The sequence below is a fragment of the Nomascus leucogenys genome, chromosome 10, assembly GCF_006542625.1.
Source record: "Nomascus leucogenys isolate Asia chromosome 10, Asia_NLE_v1, whole genome shotgun sequence".
In the NCBI taxonomy this organism is placed as follows: domain Eukaryota; kingdom Metazoa; phylum Chordata; class Mammalia; order Primates; family Hylobatidae; genus Nomascus; species Nomascus leucogenys.
This window is the reverse complement of record NC_044390.1, coordinates 91,862,133-91,882,154: the sequence shown is the minus strand read 5'-3', so window position 1 is coordinate 91,882,154 and position 20,022 is coordinate 91,862,133.

Sequence of the window (20,022 nt, the reverse complement as noted above, 5' to 3'; positions counted from 1 at the left end):
CTTTAGCTCACAGCCGTATCCATGGTTCCTGAAAATGTGTCTGGCCCATAGTAGGTGCTCAACAAATACTTGTTTTGTTCATTCCTGTATCTCCAGTGCCTGGCACTTAGTAAGCACTTAGTGTTTGTTGAATGAATGAATGTTGGGATGAAGGATTGTTCTGTTCCTGAAGCCCTAGAATCTCCTGGAACAGAGGTGCCCACAATATGAGGGGAGGGGTGGGACAGCGCAGAAGGCCGTGCCTGCCTGTGTGTTTGGATGCCTCTCTCGGAGCAGCAGCCTCCCAGCTTGCCTGACTGCCTGCCCGCCTGCCTGCCTGCCAGGCAGCACATGGCTCCAACACGCTCTGCCAGCCTCGAGCAGCCTCGCCCCAGCACCAGGCCTGGCCACGCTGGGAGGAGGGAGGGAGAGAGGGGGAGGAGGGGGCCTGCAGATGGCTGGCCATCTGCTGCGTAGGAGGCTGGACGGGCAGGCGTCCCCCCACCAGCTTACACTGTGCTGTCATCTTCCTGTCTGCTCAGCACGGCCAGACGGGGGGCTTCAGGGTGAAGCAAAGGATCCTGTACTGTTCCCCAGCTTCCGGGTCTCCTCTGTGTACCCTGGAGTGTGTTGGGTCTGCATCTGGCCCCAGCACCCAGCATGGTAGGCAAGCGTCAGGAAGAGTGTGATCAGGGCGTCCAGGGTCAGGCCAGGTGGGGTTGAGCCCAGGGCTGGGGTTGGACTCTGCTGTCCTCCCAGAACTCCCACTGTGCTGCCCGCTGTCCCCTTCCCAGCAGGCAAGGCCAGGCAGCTGCTCCGTTCCCCTTCCTTGAGGTCATTCAGGACCAGAGGGCATTACTCTCTGCCCCTAGGCCTCACCAACACACTGAGTGCATAGAGGAGAGGGTGGGGAGGGAGGGCATAGGGACAGACAGCGGGAGCAGAAGGATCTGGGCATGTCTTGTGTGTGCACATGCATATCTGGGCATGCATAGAGGAAAATAGAATTAGGAGATTTCCTGGTTCACATATTGGAGTTACATGGTTTTCTGTTTGTGACTGAGTACATAGTACATGTGAATATTTGGACACACGCATGTTTTATATGCCTATGCATGCTGTTTCAGTGGTGTTTCCACAGATTTTACGTTTAGGTATAGCCCCTACACAAGGTGTGTGCATGGGTGGTCTTTGCACACATCTCTGTGTGCACACCTGTGGGTGTGTGCGTGCCGGGCCAGTAGACAATATTTGTGTGTGCAGGTGAACAAGCTTATGCTAGGAAGCCAGCATCTGGTCTAGATGTGTGTGTGCACATATATGCATACATATGTGTCACGTGGTCACACATACAAAATAATGAGTGTGGGGCCAGGCACAGTGTCTCACACCTGTAATTCCAGTGCTTTGGGAGGCCAAGGCAGGAGAATTGCTTGAGGCCAGGAGTTTGAGACCAACCTGGGCAACACAGTGAGACCCAAACTCTGCAAAAGTTAAATTAGCCAGGCATGGTGGTGTGTACCTGTAGTCCTCTCTACTCAGGAGGCTGAGGTGGGAGGATTGCTTGAGCCCAGGAGGTCGAGGCTGCGGTGAGCTGTGATTGTGCCACTGCACTCCAGCCTGGGCAATAAAGTGAGACCTTGTCTCAAAAAAAGAGTATGTTTTGTGTGTATGTCATGTGTATATATGTGTGTACTTATGTGCTTGTGTGCATATGTGTGTGTATATGGATGTGTGGGCAAGTGTAGGATGTGTGAATGAATATGTCATGTGTCATATGCCATGCATATATGTATATGTGTGTGGGGTGAATGTATATATGCATGTGTACGTGAATGTGTGAAGGAATATGCATGCACAAGTGTGTGCCCATGTGTGTATATGCATGGGTGTGTGGGGTGTGGCTGTAATGGGTGTGAGACAGAGTCGGTGTTAATGCAGAGGTGTCTGTGTGTGCATGTACATATGGGTGTGTGTAGTTGGATATGCATGTGTGTTGTGTCTGTGTGGCTATGTGTATATGTGCAGGTACATGTGTGTGTTAGGATGAATGTGTGTGTGCAGGTACATGTGTGTATTAGGATGGATGTGTGTGTGCAGGTACGTGTGTGTATTAGGATGAATGTGTGTGTACAGGTACATGTGTGTATTAGGATGAATGTGTGTGTGCAGGTATGTGTGTATTAGGATGGGTGTGTGTGTGTCCAGGTACATGTGTGTATTAGGATGAATGTGTGTGTGCAGGTACATGTGTGTATTAGGATGAATGTGTGTGTGGGTACATGCGTGTATTAGGATGAGTGTGTGTGTGCAGGTACATGTGTGTATTAGGATGAATGTGTGTGTGCAGGTACGTGTGTGTATTAGGATGAATGTGTGTGTGCAGGTACATGTGTGTATTAGGATGAATGTGTGTGTGCAGGTATGTGTGTATTAGGATGGTGTGTGTGTGTCAGGTACATGTGTGTATTAGGATGAATGTGTGTGTGCAGGTACGTGTGTGTATTAGGATGAATGTGTGTGTGCAGGTACGTGTGTGTTAGGATGAATGTGTGCGTGTGCAGGTACGTGTGTGTATTAGGATGGATGTGTGTGTGGGTACATGGTGTATTAGGATGAGTGTGTGTGTGCAGGTACATGTGTGTATTAGGATGAATGTGTGTGTGCAGGTACGTGTGTGTATTAGGATGAATGTGTGTGTGCAGGTACATGTGTGTATTAGGATGAATGTGTGTGTGCAGGTATGTGTGTATTAGGATGGGTGTGTGTGTGTCCAGGTACATGTGTGTATTAGGATGAATGTGTGTGTGCAGGTACATGTGTGTATTAGGATGAATGTGTGTGTGCAGGTACGTGTGTGTATTAGGATGGATGTGTGTGTGGGTACATGCGTGTATTGGGATGAATGTGTGTGTGTTCAGGTACATGTGTGTATTAAGATGAATGTATGTGTGCACATACATGCATGTATTAGGATGAGTGTGTGTGTGCAGGTATGTGTGTGTATTAGGATGAATGTGTGTGTGCAGGTATGTGTGTGTATTAGGATGAATGTGTGTGTGCAGGTACGTGTGTGTATTAGGTGTGGTGTGAGGTGTGTGTATTAGGATGAGTGTGTGTGTGCAGGTATGTGTGTGTATTAGGATGAGTGTGGTGTGTGCAGGTACGTGTGTGTATTAGGATGAGTGTGTGTGTGTGCAGGTATGTGTGTGTATTAGGATGAGTGTGTGTGTGTGTGCAGGCACATGTATTAGGATGAATGGGTGTGTATGTGTGTGTGCATGTGCAGGTATATGTGTGTGATTAGGGATGTGCATGTGTTTTGTGTGTGTGTTGTGTGCGTGTGGTGAATGTGCATACATAGCCCAGTAAGAGCACAGATGTTGGAGCCAGATCACCTGGGTTCACATCCCAGATCTGCCACTCACTGGCACATGTGACTTGGGGCAAGCCATTTAATATCAGAGCATTGAAGTCACTGATTCTAACCCCAGTCCAGGCCCCCAAGTTCTTTTCCCCAGATGGCTCAGAAAGTCTCCCTCCTGGTCTCCCACACCATTTTTCTGAAATATGCTTTTAGTTTTGGGGTGGACTGCTCGCTTCCCTCAAGGCCTCGCCCATGGGCCAGCCCCATGGCTTCTGCGTCCCAGTTTTCTCTGTCCCCTGAGGCTGTTTGCAGGTGGTTCACAGCGTCTGGCTTCCTCCCTCCCGGCTCTTTGTACAGATGGGGAAGCTGATGCCCGGAGAGGTGCAGAGGCTTGCTTAAAGTCACACAGCAGAACAGGGAACAGAACCAGTGCCCGAGGCCCAGGCTAAAGGCAGCGTGACAATTGTCTCCATTTTGCAAAGTTTAGCTCAGACTCGAAATTTAAACCCAACATGTTGTTCAGCAAACATGTTGTAGAATCAATGTTCAAATTTCATTAATTGAACACATTCATTGAGCACCTACTGTGTGCCTGACGCAGGGCACAGTGGCGATTAAGACAGAAGCAGTTTCCCTAGGAAATGACAGTCCAGTCCGGATCTGTCTGTTGGATACGGTAGCCCCTAGCCCCACGTGGTGGGAGATGGAACCATGGCCCACGGGATGTCCAGGTCCTAAGCCCTGGGACCTGTGAATATGTGTCCTGATAAAGCAAAGGGGGCTTTACAGACGTGATTTAATTAAGAATCTTGAGATGGGAGATGTTCCTGGATGATCCAGGTGGGCCCAAGGTCATCACAAGGATCGTTATAAAAGGGAGGCAGGAGGGTCAGAGTCAGAGAAGGAGCTGTGACCATGGAAGCAGACGTCAGAGTGATGTGAGGCCACAAGCCAAGGAATGCAGGAGATTTCTAGAAGCTGGAAAAGGCAAGGAAACAGAGGCTCTCCTAGGTGCAGCCTCGCCAACACCTTGCTTTTAGGTGTGACCCATTGCAGACCTGTAACCTTCAGAACTATAAGAGAATAAAATGTGTTAAGCCCCTAACTTTTTAATTATTTGTTACACAGCTACAGGAAACTAATCCATGTGTCTATTTACATTTAGATTAAATAAAATTACAAATTCAGTTCCTTAGTGGTAACAGCCACATTTTAAGTGCTTGATAGCCATATTTCCATCATCACAGAAAGTTCCATCAGCCAACATGGGTCTAGACAGACTATAAACAAATAAACCAATAAATCAGAGAATTTCAGATGACGATGAGACAAAAAAAAAAAAGCTTTAGAAACCATATCCTTAGCTCAGCTTAAATAAAGAAAACATTTGGCAATTCCATAAAAGTTCCTGAAACCTTAATCCACGGAGATATAACAGCTGCCTCCCGGGGGCAGGTGTTCTAGGTCTATAATATGGTTAGGCTTTGCGTCCCAACCTGAAATCCCATCTTGAATTGAATCCCCATAATCCCCACGTGTCAGGAGAGAGACCAGGTGGAGGTAATTGAATCACGGGGGCAGTTTCCCCCATGCTGTTCTCGTAACAGTGAGTGAGTTCTCACGAGATCTGATGGTTTTATAAGTGTTTGGTAGTTTCCACTGCGTTCATGCTCCTTCCTGCCGCCTTGTGAGGAAGATGTCATGCTTCCCCTTTGCCTTCCGCCATGACTGTAAGTTTCCTGAGTCCTCCCAAGCCATGCAGAACTGTGAGTCAATTAAACCTCTTTCCTTTATAAATTACCCAGTCTCAGGCATATCTTTATAGCAGAGTGAGAACAAACTCATACCGTCTAATTGCTTGCAAAATCCACTATGAGAATCAGACAGAGGTTAAGTCACTTGGCCAAAGTGACACAGCAACAGAAGCCAATGGGAAGGTGAGGCTGTCCTTGCAGATCTCTGAGCAGATGGGGAAGGGTGAAAATTCAGCTTTTCCAAGAAAAAACAACAGACTTCCTGCAGTTCAGCTAACTCCAGACCCCTTCCCAGGGGGCACTTCTTCCTGTGGGAGACACATCCCCCCAAACACAGGCCAAGAAGACTGTTTTCTGCCACTGCTGGAACAAAACATCCTAAACTTTGTGGCTAAAAACAATAGGAATCGTGTTCCCTCAACGTTTGGGTGGCAACAGGGCCATGCTCTCTCTGAAGGCTGTCGGGGAGGATATGTCCCAGCCCCTTCCAGCTTCTGGTGGTTGCCAGCATCCTTGGCAGTCCTTAGCTGTGGCTACCACACTCTAATCTCTGCCTCTGTGGTCACAAGGCTTTTCCCTGCATGTCTGTGTCCAAACTTCCTCCTTCTTATAAGGACCCACTCCAATCCAGTATCACTTCATCTTCACTTGATCACATCTGCAAGGACCCTATTTCCAGAGGTCACATTGGTAGGTACCGGGGGCATTTTTCACTCTAGTAGAGAGACTCTGGGCAGTTATCCAGGGCCTGATGGGTGTAAACCTGTGCTTCTCAGACGGCAGCATGCTGCGTGGTTAGGAGCACCGACTCAAGCTAGAGAACCGGGTTCAAATCCCAGCTTCACCACTCACCGGCTGTGTGACCTCAGATGCACTACTTCTCTGTGCCCCATGTGATACTGATAACAGTATCTACTATAAGGATTAAATGAGGTAGTACATATAATGCTCTTGGAGGTGCCCAAGCCCTGTTCAAGCATTTGCTACCATCATAATTTGGGGTTTCCCTCAAGTGGTTGGGAAGACCTGGAATGGATGTAGGCACAGCATTAAATAATATGAGACAGCAAGAAAACCACTCCTTTTTTTTTTTTTTTTCTATTCTTCCGCTAACTCCAGGGAGAAACTCTCCACGGGTGCTGAGATGTCTTTGACACCTCGCTGAGTAAGGTTGGCAGAGCTTCCTTCACAACAGCCGGAAACGGTCTCCATTGAAAACCTTCCTCAGGCAGCAGGACAAAAAGCAGACTTGGGTGACACCTTTTGTTTCTCTGTGTTCACTTTCACCATCACCTACTCTTCGGGTAAGTGATATCGACTTTCTGATTAGGAGGTGATCTGAGCTTTCCTCTTTAAGTCCATTTATTTGCCTACAGAGAAAGTAGTTGTTTTTAAAGTGAGCAAATAGCAGTTCAGCAAGGAGAAGGCAGAGGCTGTTCCCATGGGTGGTTCAAGGAGGTGGGGCGGGAGCCGCACAGTGACGCCTGAATGCCAGGGGCAGGCAGCCACCTGGGCTTTTGAGGTCTGGAGTGGAGTGTTTCATCGTCTGCTTCAAAGGATCCCATTATCTGAACTACCTTCTGATCTGTGTAGACGCCACCAGGATACAATCCACATTCGGCGACCTGCTGGTGTGGCTGGGCTGCACAAGGCTTGGGTGGTCCCACAGGACTGAGTAGAGGGATGGGGCTGAGTGGGGCTGAGAGACAGGGCCTGGTGCCATTCAGCCTCCCCCAGTCTCAGCAAAAGGAGATGCAGGGGCCTTGCTACGCAAGCATTTAGCAAGCTCACCTTCAAAGGTTTATTTTGCCCCCTTCCTCTGAAGGTGACACATTCCATCCACAAGTCAGTGAGAACTGGGCTGGCCTGAGCTGTTGGAAGGCATCGCAGGTTTGCCCCGACAGCTGTGGGGCTAACCCTTTGTCCTGGGAAATTCACAGCCGGGGCCTGATGGTGTGAATGAGTCCACTTCTGGACAGGGCTGTGGGCACAGGGCTGTGTGTGGCTCGGGGAGCTCAGGCACAGCCTCTTCTTTTTCTCTTTTGTACACACTAAGATTACCCGGCATGTGAACCAGTGAGATCTGGAGACAGATCCTGTGATGAAATCAGGCCACCATAACCTCCCATCATAGCCTCTGCATACAATCCTTCCATGTTCCCCTTTCCAGGTATCTGTTGCTGTGTAAGGAGTTACCCCAAAACTTAGCAGCATGAAACAATAGCAGTGATTTCAGTTATGTCATGGTTCCGACGTTGACTGGGCTCAGCTAGGCGGTTCTGGCTTGGGGCCTCTCATGGTTGCAGTCACATGGGGACTGGGGCTGAGGTTATCTCAACCCACATGTCTGGCAGTAGATAGTGACTGCCAGGTGGAACCTCAGCTAGGGCCAGAGTCTCCACGTGTGACTTGGGCTTCCTTACAACATGGTGCTCCAGAAAAAAAATGTCCCAAGAGGGCCAGGAGGAAGCCACAACACTATAACAGTCTCAGAAGTCCCCCAGTTTCCCTTCCATTGTAGTCTGAACCCTGGGCAAGGGGAGGGACATAACTTCCAGCTCCCAATAACAGGAGTGCCCACCTCACATTGTAAAAAGAGCCTGTGGGATGGGAGAATTTGTAGCCATCTTGGAAAACACAGCCACTTCCATCCTTCCTGCTTCTCTGCTCTAATTCCAGCCCAGCTTCTGAAGCTGTGGGCCATTATTAGGCTCCTATAGTATGCCAGCTGTTTTCATGAACATCATCACACAACTAGCTACAGCTCCCCTTGGGTGAGTCTGTCATTTTCCCATCTTACAGACAAGGGCTCTGGGCATCAGAATGCTTAAGGTATGCCCTGTACAAGGTCCCACAGTTGTTCAGTAACTTTATTGGACGTCAGTTGCCCCTTCTGGTCACAGCCCCTCTAGTTTACTTGGAGACAGTCCTTCACTCACCTCAGACCATGTGGTTTGTGTTGAACTGGTTCTCCCCATTGGTCCAGAGATGGACATGTGACTAAGGCTCAGCCAATCCAAATTTTCCAAACCTCTGGCCTCAGCGATTGGTTCAGGGGTCATTGGATGACCTAATTTTGTCCAGTAAGAGGTATCCCAGGACTGTTGCAGGAACAGTTGGGAAGTGAGAATTGGGACTGATTGAGCATATTTAGCTGTGCCTGCTGGGATGCCATTTCCGTGGTGAAGGCAGGGCACGACTGAGGAGGAAGCCAACATGGACACAAACAACCGTGCATTCTGAGGCCATTGCTCGGGCCCCTGGATTCAGCCATACCTGAGGCCAGCACTACCTCGGAATTTACCATTACAAGAGCTAATAACTTCCTTTTAGCTGAAGGCGGTTTGAGTTGGGGCTTCTATGATAGCCAAAGTCTCTTCCGAGCACTTTGCAGGGCCGAGGTAGGAGGATCGCCTGAGCCCAGGAGTTCAAGAGCAGCCTGGGCAACATGACAAAACCCCATCTCTACAAAATTAAAAAAAAAAAAAATTAAGTGGGTGTGGCAGCCTGTGCCTGTAGTTTCAGCAACCTGGGAGGCTAAAGTGGGAGAGTCACTTGAGCCTAGGGAGGTTGAGGCTGCAGTGAGCCGTGATTGCACCACTACATTCCAGGCTGGGTGACAGAGCAAGACCCTGTCTCAAAAAAAAAAAAAAAAAAAAAAATGCAGAAAAGGAATCTGAGCCCAGACCTATCTGAGTCCACAAATTCTAAATTCTTTCCCCAGAACCATGCCACTTCCCTGAGTGCCATCTACCTTCAAGGCTCAGATCAATTATCCCTTTTCCAAGACAACCTCCCTGATAACAGCTCACAGTGTTTCCCCTCAGACTCCAATTGCTGGAGTCTGTGGCCTTTGGTGTAGGTGCTTTCCAGGGAGGGCCTCCCTGATCAACATGGTACCTTCTTCTACCAGGCATGGGTGCCTAAAATGTCACCATCAGAGCCTCGTTCCTCTGGGTTAAGCATTGCTCTTCTTGAGTGACTATTTTAAAATCTTGATCCCCTGAGATTGGGAGTCAAATCACCATGGTCCTAGAAAAATGGTAAGGGCATTCTTGGAGAGACAGGCAGATAAACGAGGGAAGAGATGTGTTTCATTCTCACTAGCAAGGAGGAAGTAGCATTTAAAGCTGCACCTTCAAAGGAAAAGAGACTTTTAGAGTTGAGATTACAGAAAAGGTATCCCAGGTAGAAGGAGAAGATCGAGAGGAGAGAACTTGTGGGACAGTCAGGAAATAGCCAATTTGCTGCTGTGGCTGGTATACCACATAGGACTGAAGCCAGCTCAGAAGGTCCTGGGATTGTGAAATACCACACTGAGGAGTTTGATATTTATTTTCTGGGTAATAGGGGGCCATCAAAGGTGCTTGAGTCATGGCAGTGGGGTCAGGGGAGTCTCAATCAGAGCAGCAGTTTAGGAAGATGAATCTGTGCAGTGTGGAAGGGCAGTGTGTGAAGAGGCCATAGGCTGGGGCAGGGGAGCCAAGTGAGAAGGGAGGTCATCCTAACCAGAATTGCAACAGTGAGATAAGAAGTGATTAGGCACATTTTGGGGGACAACTGGCTTGATATAGAGACAGGCCAGGAAGGGGTGGAGCCTTAGAACAGCATCGGTGCTGGGCCCCCCTGCTGGGCCCGTGCTCAGCCTCTCCCTCTTTTAAGAGCAAGACCTGGCCGGGCGCGGTGGCTCACGCTTGTAATCCCAGCACTTTGGGAGGCCGAGGCGGGCAGATCACAAGGTCAGGAGATCGAGACCACAGTGAAACCCCGTCTCTACTAAAAATACAAAAAAAAATTAGCCGGGCGTGGTGGCAGGCGCCTGTAGTCCCAGCTACTCGGAGAGGCTGAGGCAGGAGAATGGCGTGAACCCGGGAGGCGGAGCTTGCAGTGAGCCAAGATTGCGCCACTGCACTCCAGCCTGGGCAACAAAGCGAGACTCTATCTCAAAAAAAAAAAAAAAAAAAAGGGCAAGACCTGTCATCAGCCCACATAATAGCTGTGGCTCCGTGCTGGTATGTGGATCAGGATGGGCTTTTTCATTGCTGTATAGTTTTCCACTGTAAGGATGTACCACAATTCACTTATCCATTTACCTCTGATGGACATACAGGTAGTTTCCAATAACCTCCTTTTTAAATTTTGAGATGTCACCTTGCACTAAGCAATGCAACCTGGGACATTAATGGGATGGGCTAACTATATTTTTCTAGTGTACATTAAATACATGCATAATTACTAAAAATAAGAGATACTTGTCTGGGACCACCTCCTGTCACTTGCTCCTGCACGAGGCTTGCTTTGGCAAAGTCTGCGAGAATTCATCACTGCCACAGTTGCTGGATTGTTAGGTGACGATGTCATTGAGGCCCAGTGGTGGCCCAGAGGCTAAGCTCCCCTTCCCACACCCTCCTCATCCCTGGACAAGAGGGCTTCTGGAAGGCTGCTCCTGCCCTGGCCCCTGCCCGCCCTCAGCTGGAAGGAGACATTGTCTCAATTCATGCTGCCTTCAAAGGGCTCCTGTCTGAACCAGGCTCCCGGGCAAACCCCAGCCCAATCCTTGCCTAGAAAAACACACTTGGCCCTTGTTTAGACTGAGGCTGGCCTGCAGGAGGTCAGCCCAGCTGTGAGGGCAGAAGCCTCAGCTCAGCCACAAAACGTGGCGTGGGGGCCCTTCCACTTGCGGCCCCGGGCCCACCCCCGGAGATGGAGGCTGCTCAGGAAGGAGAAAGCCTCACACAGGGACCCTGTGTGCATCCCGGTGGTTGGCCAGGAAGGGCCAGTCTCTCATTCTGGGCTGGGGCTCTCACTCTTGTCAGTCCCTCAGAAACTACACACAATGGATTTTCCTTTCTTCCTTCCCAACCAGACCTTCCTGATGGCCACAAGTGCTCTCAAGACTCCTGATCATAAAAAGAAAACTTTCCCTAACCTGATGTTATAGATCCTGTTGCATCCCCCATAATTCATGTGCTGAAATCCTAACTTCACCCTCAGTGGCTCAGAATGCAACCTTATTTGGGAAGTAGGGTCCCTGCAGATGGAATTAGTTCAGATGAGGTCATACTGGAATAAGGGGGTCCCTCATCCAATATGACTGGTGTGCTTCTAAAGCGGGGAACTTTGGACACAGACACACACAGGAAGAATGCCATGGGAACATGAAAGCAGAAATCAGGGTGACGTATCCACCAGCCAAGGGATGCAAAAGATTGCCAGCGAAGCATCAGAAGCTAGGGAAGAGGCCAGGAACAGATTCTTATGGAATGAACCAATCCTGCTGGCCCTTTGATCTCAGACTTCTGGCCTGCAGAACTGTGAGAATATATTTCTGTTGTGTAAGCCGCCCCATTTGTGGTACTTTGTTACGGCAGCCAGGGGAGACTAACGTACCCAACATTTCAGTCACAAGGACATTTATTGAAAAGGCAGCCCAGACCCATATCATCCATTTCCTTCCTTCCTGTAGCTCCTCATATCTGTTAGGGATGCCTGTTACCTGCAAGTTGCAGAAAGCTTAACTATCAGTGGCCTGAGCAAAATGGGAGTTTTGTTTTCCTCCTCTAAAAAGAAACCTAGCTAAAAATCATACAATCACATCAATAGATGCAGAAAAAGTATTTGGCAAACTCCAACACCTATCCCCGACAAAAACGCCCAGCAAACTAGGAGTAAAGAGGAACTTCAACTTGATAAAGAACATTTCCGATAATCCAATAGCTAACATCTCACTTAATGGTGAGAAACTAGGTTCTTTCCCCTTAAGGTCAGGAACAAGGCAAGGACACCACTCCTTTTCAAGGTCATACTGGAAATCATAGCTAATGCAATGAGACAAGTAAGAAAAGGCATACAGATTGAGAAGGAAGAAATAAAACTGTCTTTCTTCACAGATGACATGACTGTTTAGAAAATGCCAAAGATTCAAAACAATGACAAACACTGGAATGAATAAGTGGTTATAGCAAGGTTGCAGGATACAAGGTAAATATACAAAAGTCAATTGCTTTCCTACATATCAGCAATGACAAGTAGAATTGGATATTTAAAGAAGCCTGGCAAAAGCTGTTTTGGAAACCAGGCCATGTCAGGGCCTCAGCAGTTCTTATACCTTTCTCTGTAGTGCCAACATGGCTGCCAAAGCTCCAGAACATTCCAGACAGGAATGTGCAGGGAGGGAGGAGAGTAGATGCTGTTGGTGCTCACTAAGCCTCCTCAGGAGAGACTGCTTGAGAGTTTAACACCCTCAACCGATGACAAGAGGGGATTGGGTGGATAAATACCCCAACTATCTCACTCTTCACGCACATAACTCTGAGCTTGTCTACGCTGTCTCTTGGTGTTCCTCAGAAGAATTGCTTCTGTAAAGTGGGATTGGTGATAGTCCTTTCTTTGTACGGTTGGTGTGAGAGCTGCTGCATATAAACCACTTTGCAGAGAGCCAGGCATACAGTAAGTGCTAAATAAGTGCTGATGACTGTGAGCACTCACTCAGTATGTTTGGGGAGCAGAAGAGAGGCCAGTGTATCTGGAGCTGGACCAAGGCCTAAGGGAAGATGAGACCATGGGCATCTTGGGGCCATCTGTGATGACTCTTGACCTAAGAAGGTCCACAGACTTATTTTACAGGAAGGCCACAGCTAGACTCAATCCCTAGGCAGAGTAGGCTAAGAGTGGGAAAACCCTAGACTTGCCAAGGTTCTGTTTCCACTGAATGGGGCACAAAGCAGAAATTTAGTTGAATTATAGAAAACTCTAGAGAGTTCTAGAAAAAAACATAAAAACCTGTAGCTGATGTGTTTGGGGTGGGGGTGGGGCTCTTCCAGAGCTACGCTTTGGGCCATCAAGCCACAAGGGTCAAGTTTTTTGAGATTTTACAAGCCAGAGACTTGGGCCTCTGGTCCTCAGGTCAAAATCCCCCCACTGCAGCCTGGCTCTCTGTAAAGCCTGCCTCCAGCATGGAAATGGGAAGACGCAATGTCTTAGTGGTTAAGCCATGGATGGCCACTAGTAGCCCTTGTCCTGGGCCCTTCCTTATCCTTGGTGTGAGATCTGGAATCTCTCTCACAGCCCCTGCTTGGTGTCTTCGTGGGTGGCAGCCTGTTGTCATGGAGGAAGCTGGGATGCAGTTGTGGATGAGTGAATTTATGACGGGGAAATTTAACACAGGGCTGATTCATGGCTTTTCATCCCGGGCCTGGGGGGAGGCTCAGATCCCTGTGCTCTGGCTGCCTTCATTTATTTCAGGCTTGTGTGTGAAGAGGCCGGGGGTGGGAGAAGGGTGAAGAAAAGGTTGAACACCGGGCGTGGGGCGAGAGCGCCTTCACCCACCAGGCTCCTCAGGAACCCAGTCCCGGGAAATGGCCTTGCAGAGGGAACGGTCGCAGCTGGGTTGCATTCTCCAGTTTCTAAAAGGAGGCAGGAAAAAAATCATTCTGCACATTTGCAGTCGTCTCCCTGCCTGGCTTTTTTTTTTTTTCTTTCCTGCAAGCACAGAGGACATGGTCCCTGTGTCCTGCCACAGCGCGTGGGGGCTCGTTAATTAAAGAGCCGAGCAGATGTCACTGTTCATTAAGCGCGGCCGCGTGGCTCCTTCTGCAGACACTGCCACCCTTTGTGCTCACTACTTAATGACACCGCGTCTCCCTGGCTGCCCCAGCCCTGGAGAAGAGCAGGCAAGGCTGCGTTTCCCCCTAATTCGGTGGGGTGGGGTGCCTCCGCCCCACTGCGTCCCTGTCGGCTGGGGCGCTGCAGCCAGACACAAGGTGATGGAGACTTTTAATTTTCATCACGCCTATCCGTCGGAGCTCCGTTTTAAATCACTTTAACGGCAGATTAAAAATATATAAGCTGATATTAGAGACATTCTTAGTGCCTTTATAAATATCTTTAAAGTTTGGCTTAATTGCACTTGAGTGGATACAGGAGGCTGGGGAGGTGGGGGCTGGGTCAGGTGAGCCTCCAGTGGCAGGAAGGGCGGGGAGGGGCTGGATGGAGGTAGTGCCAGCACCGGGAGAGGAGGAGGGGGTTGCTGCATGGACTCAGAGTTAGAACATCCATCTGTCCATCCGTCTACCCTGCTGGTCCAGATCTGGAGAGCATGTCAGGTACACCTGCACACCCGGGGCAGACCCAGCCCCTCTCTCCTCTGAGTTACCACCAGGCAGGGAAGATGCCAGTGAGCAAGGAATTCCACAGAGCGACAATGATTCATGGCACACTTTGTGTCGGACACTGTTCCGGGCACTTGATATATATTATCTCATTGAATCCCCACGCAACCCTGTGCACAGGGGTCATGATTATCCTCATTTTATGAATGAGACTGGGAGAGATTCCATGATTTGGTCAAGGTCACTCTGCTCTTCAGTGAAAGCCAGGATCTGGACCCAGGCAGTCTGACTTCAGTCCGTGCGTTAACCACTGCCCCCTCCTGTCTCTCTCTCCTAATGGGACAAGTGTCAAGAAAGGAAAGTTTCCAGGGAGGTATGGGGAGAGCTGACTGGGAGCCTGGCTTCAGCCTGGGGCATAGGCGAGGTTTCCGAGGTAGGGAGGTTGAAGCTGGAAACTGCTGGGTGAGTAGGGGTGGCAAAATGAAGAGGAAAGTGGGCAAGGGCCAGAATGGTAGGTGCAAAGGCCCTGGGGTAGGCACGCATTCAGTATGTTTGGGGAGCAGAAAAGAGCCCAGTGTCATTGGAACCAGACCAAGACCTAAAGGCAGATGAGACCATAGGCATTTCAGGGACATCTGTGGGGACTCTTGGCCCAAGAAGGGTTGTAAGTAGATTCAATCCCTGGGCAGGGTGAAAGAAGCGTGGGAAATCTCAAGACTAAGCCAGGCCCTGTTTCCACTGAATGGGACTAAAAGCAGAAATTCAGCTGAGTTCTACAGCACTCGAGAGCCTCGCGTCTCACTCATCTGAGCCTGCTGAGGTGCAGTGGGAGGACAGCAGTGACGAGGAGGCTGATAACATGCACTGACTGAGATGGTCTGCCTGTCTGAGAAATGAAGACGGGCAGATGCTGACCTGGGAGGCTTGGCAGAAGGGAAGGGAAGTTAAGTCCCTGAGAGGCTGAGATGGCAGAGATGAGGGGTCAGGAGCTGAGGCTGTGCTATGAAATGTCTCAAAAGAATGTCCTAGAATTTCAGAGGTGGAATGGCCTTTTGCCCATCAAGACAGGGTGGGGCAGGACCTGAGCTGACTTCGGTCCACACTGATGCCTCTTTTTCTCACACTCCTGGATATGCGCCATCAGCGAATCTTATTGCCCATGTCTTAAAAACCCATCCTCAAGGACTGGGAGAGATATTTGCACACCCGTGTTCACAGCAGCACTGTCCACAATGGCCAAAAGGTGGAAGCAACCAGAGTGTCCGTCAATGGATGATGGTTGAACAAAAGGTGGTCTATCCACACAGTGGAGTATTACTCAGCCTTGAAAAGGAAGGACATTCTGGCACAGGCTACAATGTGGATGAATCCTGAAGACATTACAGTGGGTAGAATAAGCCAGTCATAAAAGGACAAATACCGTCAGTTTGCACTGATATGAGGTCCCTGGAGTAGCCAGATTCATAGAGACAGAAGGTAGAATGCTGGGTGCCAGGGCTGTGTTTCATGGAGACAGCTTTAACTGGGGAAGATGAAAAAGCTCTGCAGACGGATGGCGATGATGGCTGCACAACAGTGTGAAGGCCCTTCATGCCACTGAACTGTATGCTTGAAAAGGGTTATGATGATACATTTTATGTTATGTGTATTTTACTACAATTGAAAAAAATCTATCATGACTGTGACCACTTCTCTGCAGCCCACTGCCTCCCCTGGCTCCAGCTAGCATCATCTCTGGCTCGGATGGGTGCAGTAGTCTCCTCAATGGCCTCTCAGCCATCATTCTCATAGTTGATTCTCCACTTGGCAGCCAAAGGGATCCTGCTAGACCTAAGTCAAGACATGCCACTCCTCTGCTCTCAAACACCTATAACAATTTCCCTTGTCCCTGGAGGAAAAGCGAGTGCTTACCCCAACCCACGATGCCCTGCGGGGTCTACTCCCTCACCCTCTGCTCTGTCCCGGAGCTCGGTGCCTCCTCCTCTCCCTCTCCCTCTCTCCCTCATCTGCTCTGGCCTCCTTGAACATACCAAGCACACACCTTCCCCAGGACCTTTGCACACCAGTTGCTCCCTCTTTCTGGAAGGCCCTTCCTTCCAGAAAGAATGGAATATTACTCAGCCTTGAAAAGGAAGGACATTCTGACACAGGCTACAATGTGGATGAACCTTGAAGACATTATACTGAGTAGAATAAGCCAGTTTTAAAAGGACAAATACTGTCAGATTCCACTGATATGAGGTCCCTGGAGTAGCCAGATTCACAGAGACAGAAATTCTCTATGAATCTGGCTACTCCAAGGACCTCATATCAGTCTCTTCCTTCCTTCCGTCATTCCTGCCTGCCTCACTTCCTCGTCTACTTCAGGTCTTTTCTCGATTGTTTTCTGCTTTTCCAGGAGCCCTTCCCTGACCTTCCTATTTAAGGTCACACCTGAGTCCCCCTGATTTCTCCCACCCTCTTTGCTCTATTTTCTTCCATAGCTGGTAAATAAAATTTATGTGAGGCCCTTGTTTTGGACTGAGCTCCTACTCTAGGCCCCAGCAGACCAAGAGCGGAGCCACTCCTGCACGTGCCGCGTAATTAAACTGAGCTTGGAAATGGGGGTAGTTTGGGCCGGGCGCAGTGGCTTATGTATCTGTAATCCCAGCACTTTGGGAGGCCAAGGCAGGAGGATTGCTTGAGGTCAGGAGTTTGAGACCAGCCTGGGCAACATAATGAGACCTTATCTGTACAAAACAAAAACACAAATAAAAATTACCCAGGCGAGGCATTGCACACCTGTAGTCCCAGATACTCAGGCAGCTGAGGTGGGAGGATCACTTGAGCCTAGGAGGTTGAGGCTGCAGTGAGCTATGATCGTGCCACTGCACCCCAGCCAAGGTGACAGAGACCCTGTCTCTAAAAACAAAAAAGAAAAAAATAAACAGAAATAGAAGAAATGGGGGCAATTTTTCTAATAGACTGGAGATTCACAGCAACCAATCGAGGAGGGCCCAGTCAACCTGAGCCAGCATAAAGAACCGCTTCTGCTTTAACCCTTACAAAGAAAGCAAGTTGAAATAACCTGATGCTGACCAACCCGCTGTTTTGGTATCATGCTGATGCTAGCTCTCTAGTCGTGGGTGCATTTGGTGTTCAATGATGTTGGTGAAGGGGCTTTATAATCTCAGCTCTGTATATACCCCATCATGGCTTCCGGGGCCACGCTTCCCCTCCTTGGACACAACAAGCTCGTCCATACCCCAGGGCCGTTGCACTGGCTTTCTCTCTGTTTTGAGATGTAGACACAGCTTGTTTCAACTCTGCCTTCAAGGCTCGACGTTTGAGCTTGCCTCCTCCGAGAAGCCCTCTCTGATCTTCTCCAGAGGTCCCTGCCTACCCCGTTCCCTAGTTATTCTCTTTCTAGTCCTTTCCGTTTCTGAACGTATTCCTCTGTAGTTGTGTCTGTCTCCTGTCACAAACCTGTACAAACCTATCCAGTCTGTGAACACAGGGACTTTGTCAGTCCTGTCCTCTGCCATGGCTGTGTTCCCACCAGGCACAGAGTGAGAGCTCAATGAATCTTTGTGGACTGTGTGACCTAAGGCAAGCCATCTAACCTCAGAGGCCACCTCTTTTTCTCATCTGTAATTTGGGGTCTTCATTCAGCTTGGCAGACTCATGGGATCTAGTGAAATGTTGGTGGCTCTGTAAGTCTTCAGATCATGTTGAAATTACGTTAAAAAGTGAAGCTCCTGGCTGGGCGTGATGGCTCAAGCCTGTAATCCCAACACTTGGGAGGCCAAGTTGGGTGGATCACGAGGTCAGGAGATCGAGACCATCCTGGCCAACATGGTGAAACCCCGTCTCTACAAACAATACAAAAATTAGCTGGGCTTGGTGGTGCGTGCCTGTAATCCCAGCTACTCAATAGGCTGAGGCAGGAGAATTGGTTGAACCAGGGAGTCGGAGGTTGCAGTGAGCCGAGATCGAGCCACTGCACTCCAGCCTGGCGACAGGGCGAGACTCTGTCTCAAAAAAAAAAAAAAAAAAATGAGGCTCATTAAATTGTGGAGAGGTCTTCCACCCTCCCCACAAATCCCCTACTCCCCACATCCCTAAATCCAACCCTGCAGGAGGAATTCTCCCTGCCTCCCAGGCTTCAATCCCAGAGGGCTTCCTGAAGGTGGGGCCGTTCTCCAGCCAGCTTTATCAGCCCTTGGGGCTGCAGGGTTGGTTCCCACATTTCAAAGCCTCCTCCTACTCCCCTGTTCCCTTCTCAAAGCCCTGAAACTTCCCCTCTGCAAGCCCTTGCCATCGTCACTGCCCACCGCCCCGCCTCCCAGGCTGGGCCAAACATTTTCTTCAAGAATGCAGGCGGTCAAGGTCACGGCCTTCTCCTCTAGTGTCCCCCGCCCCCTAGCCTGGGGAATTAGACTCTGGGCCACACCATCTGTCTGAAAACAATTAGCAATAAACGCCAGCGCACTGGGGCTCAGGGTCATGGGGGCTGGCGGGGGGTGGAGCGTGGTGGGCGGGGGATGGAGGAGGATGGAGCTGTGGGGGTTCTGAATGCAGAAGAAGGTTCCCGGCTGAATCAGCCTTTCTGTCTGTGGGCCAAGAAAAATCCTCCCGGCCACCCCGGGGAGACAGCTTCCCAGCAGCCTCCTGCAGGATGGAGAGGAGTCTCTACGCAGAATGCAACCTCACAAAGCCCCGGCCTCAGCTGGGGAGGCGGCCGGGGACCATCTGGCGGAGCGTGGAGACGTGTCCCAGCCAGACGGAGGAGCAGCCTTATTTGCGATGTATTGTGTGTTCCGTTTCTCAAAACACTCCACGCATATGCTTCAAGTGTATGGCTTGCAGCCAGCTGGGCCTGGGGTCGGGGGGAGGTGGGGAGACTTCCGAAACCAAGGGGAAGGGTGATGGGCCTGTCCACGGAGTGTGGACCTCTCAAATGCTCCCCCAAACCCAGCCCCAGCTGGCCTGGCACGACCCTGTTCCCCTCCTCCCCTGCTTGGCCTGCGCTCAGCTCTGAAGGCTTTCCAGTCTTGTTCAAATGTCACCTCCCCTTAGAAGGCAAGGCGGGTCTGATAGCCAAACTGAGTTTATCTACATAAGGTTTGGCTCACCAAGCTGTTTTTTTCTTTTTGTTAATTTGAATAAGTTGCTAGTGAAAAAAAAAAAAAAGATTTTACATAAAAATCTGGATGTTCAGCTTCTTTTGAAAAATCGAAAGATCTGGCAAGTCTGGGCAGCAGGCCAGCATGGCGCCGGTCAGCCAGGCTGGAGGAGGTGGGTGGGCGTCCCTGTAGCCGGGCGTGACTCTCCTGTCCCCCTCTCCTGCTCATCCACTCACTGAGTCCACCATGTGGGGACCTGTTGCTGTGCCTGGGCATTTACCGGGTTTAGATTCCCACGGGGAGACAGATGCTAAACCCCTGAACCAGTGCATCCACAACACAATGTCCCATAGTGCCGAGTGTCACACAGGAAATAGCAGTGAAAGGGTGGAGGGGAAGACGGGTGGGAGAGGGTGCTGCTATTTTACATGAGAGGCCAGGGAAGATGACGGACCCCACGTGCAGGAAAGGCATTCCAGCAGGAGGCAACGGCAGGCACAAAAGCCCCGAGGCTGGCACAGTTTGGGTGTCCAAAGAGCAGCATGGAAAACCGAGAGGTCTCGTGTGGCTGGAGGTGGGTGAGTGAGCAGTGGCCAGGCTTCCTTCAGAGCAAGTGACCCGGACATGCCAGGGTTTGGGGTCCCCCAAGGTAGTCTGGGCCAGTGAGCCTCAGCGCATTTTCCAAGACGGGGGCCAACTTTGAGGAT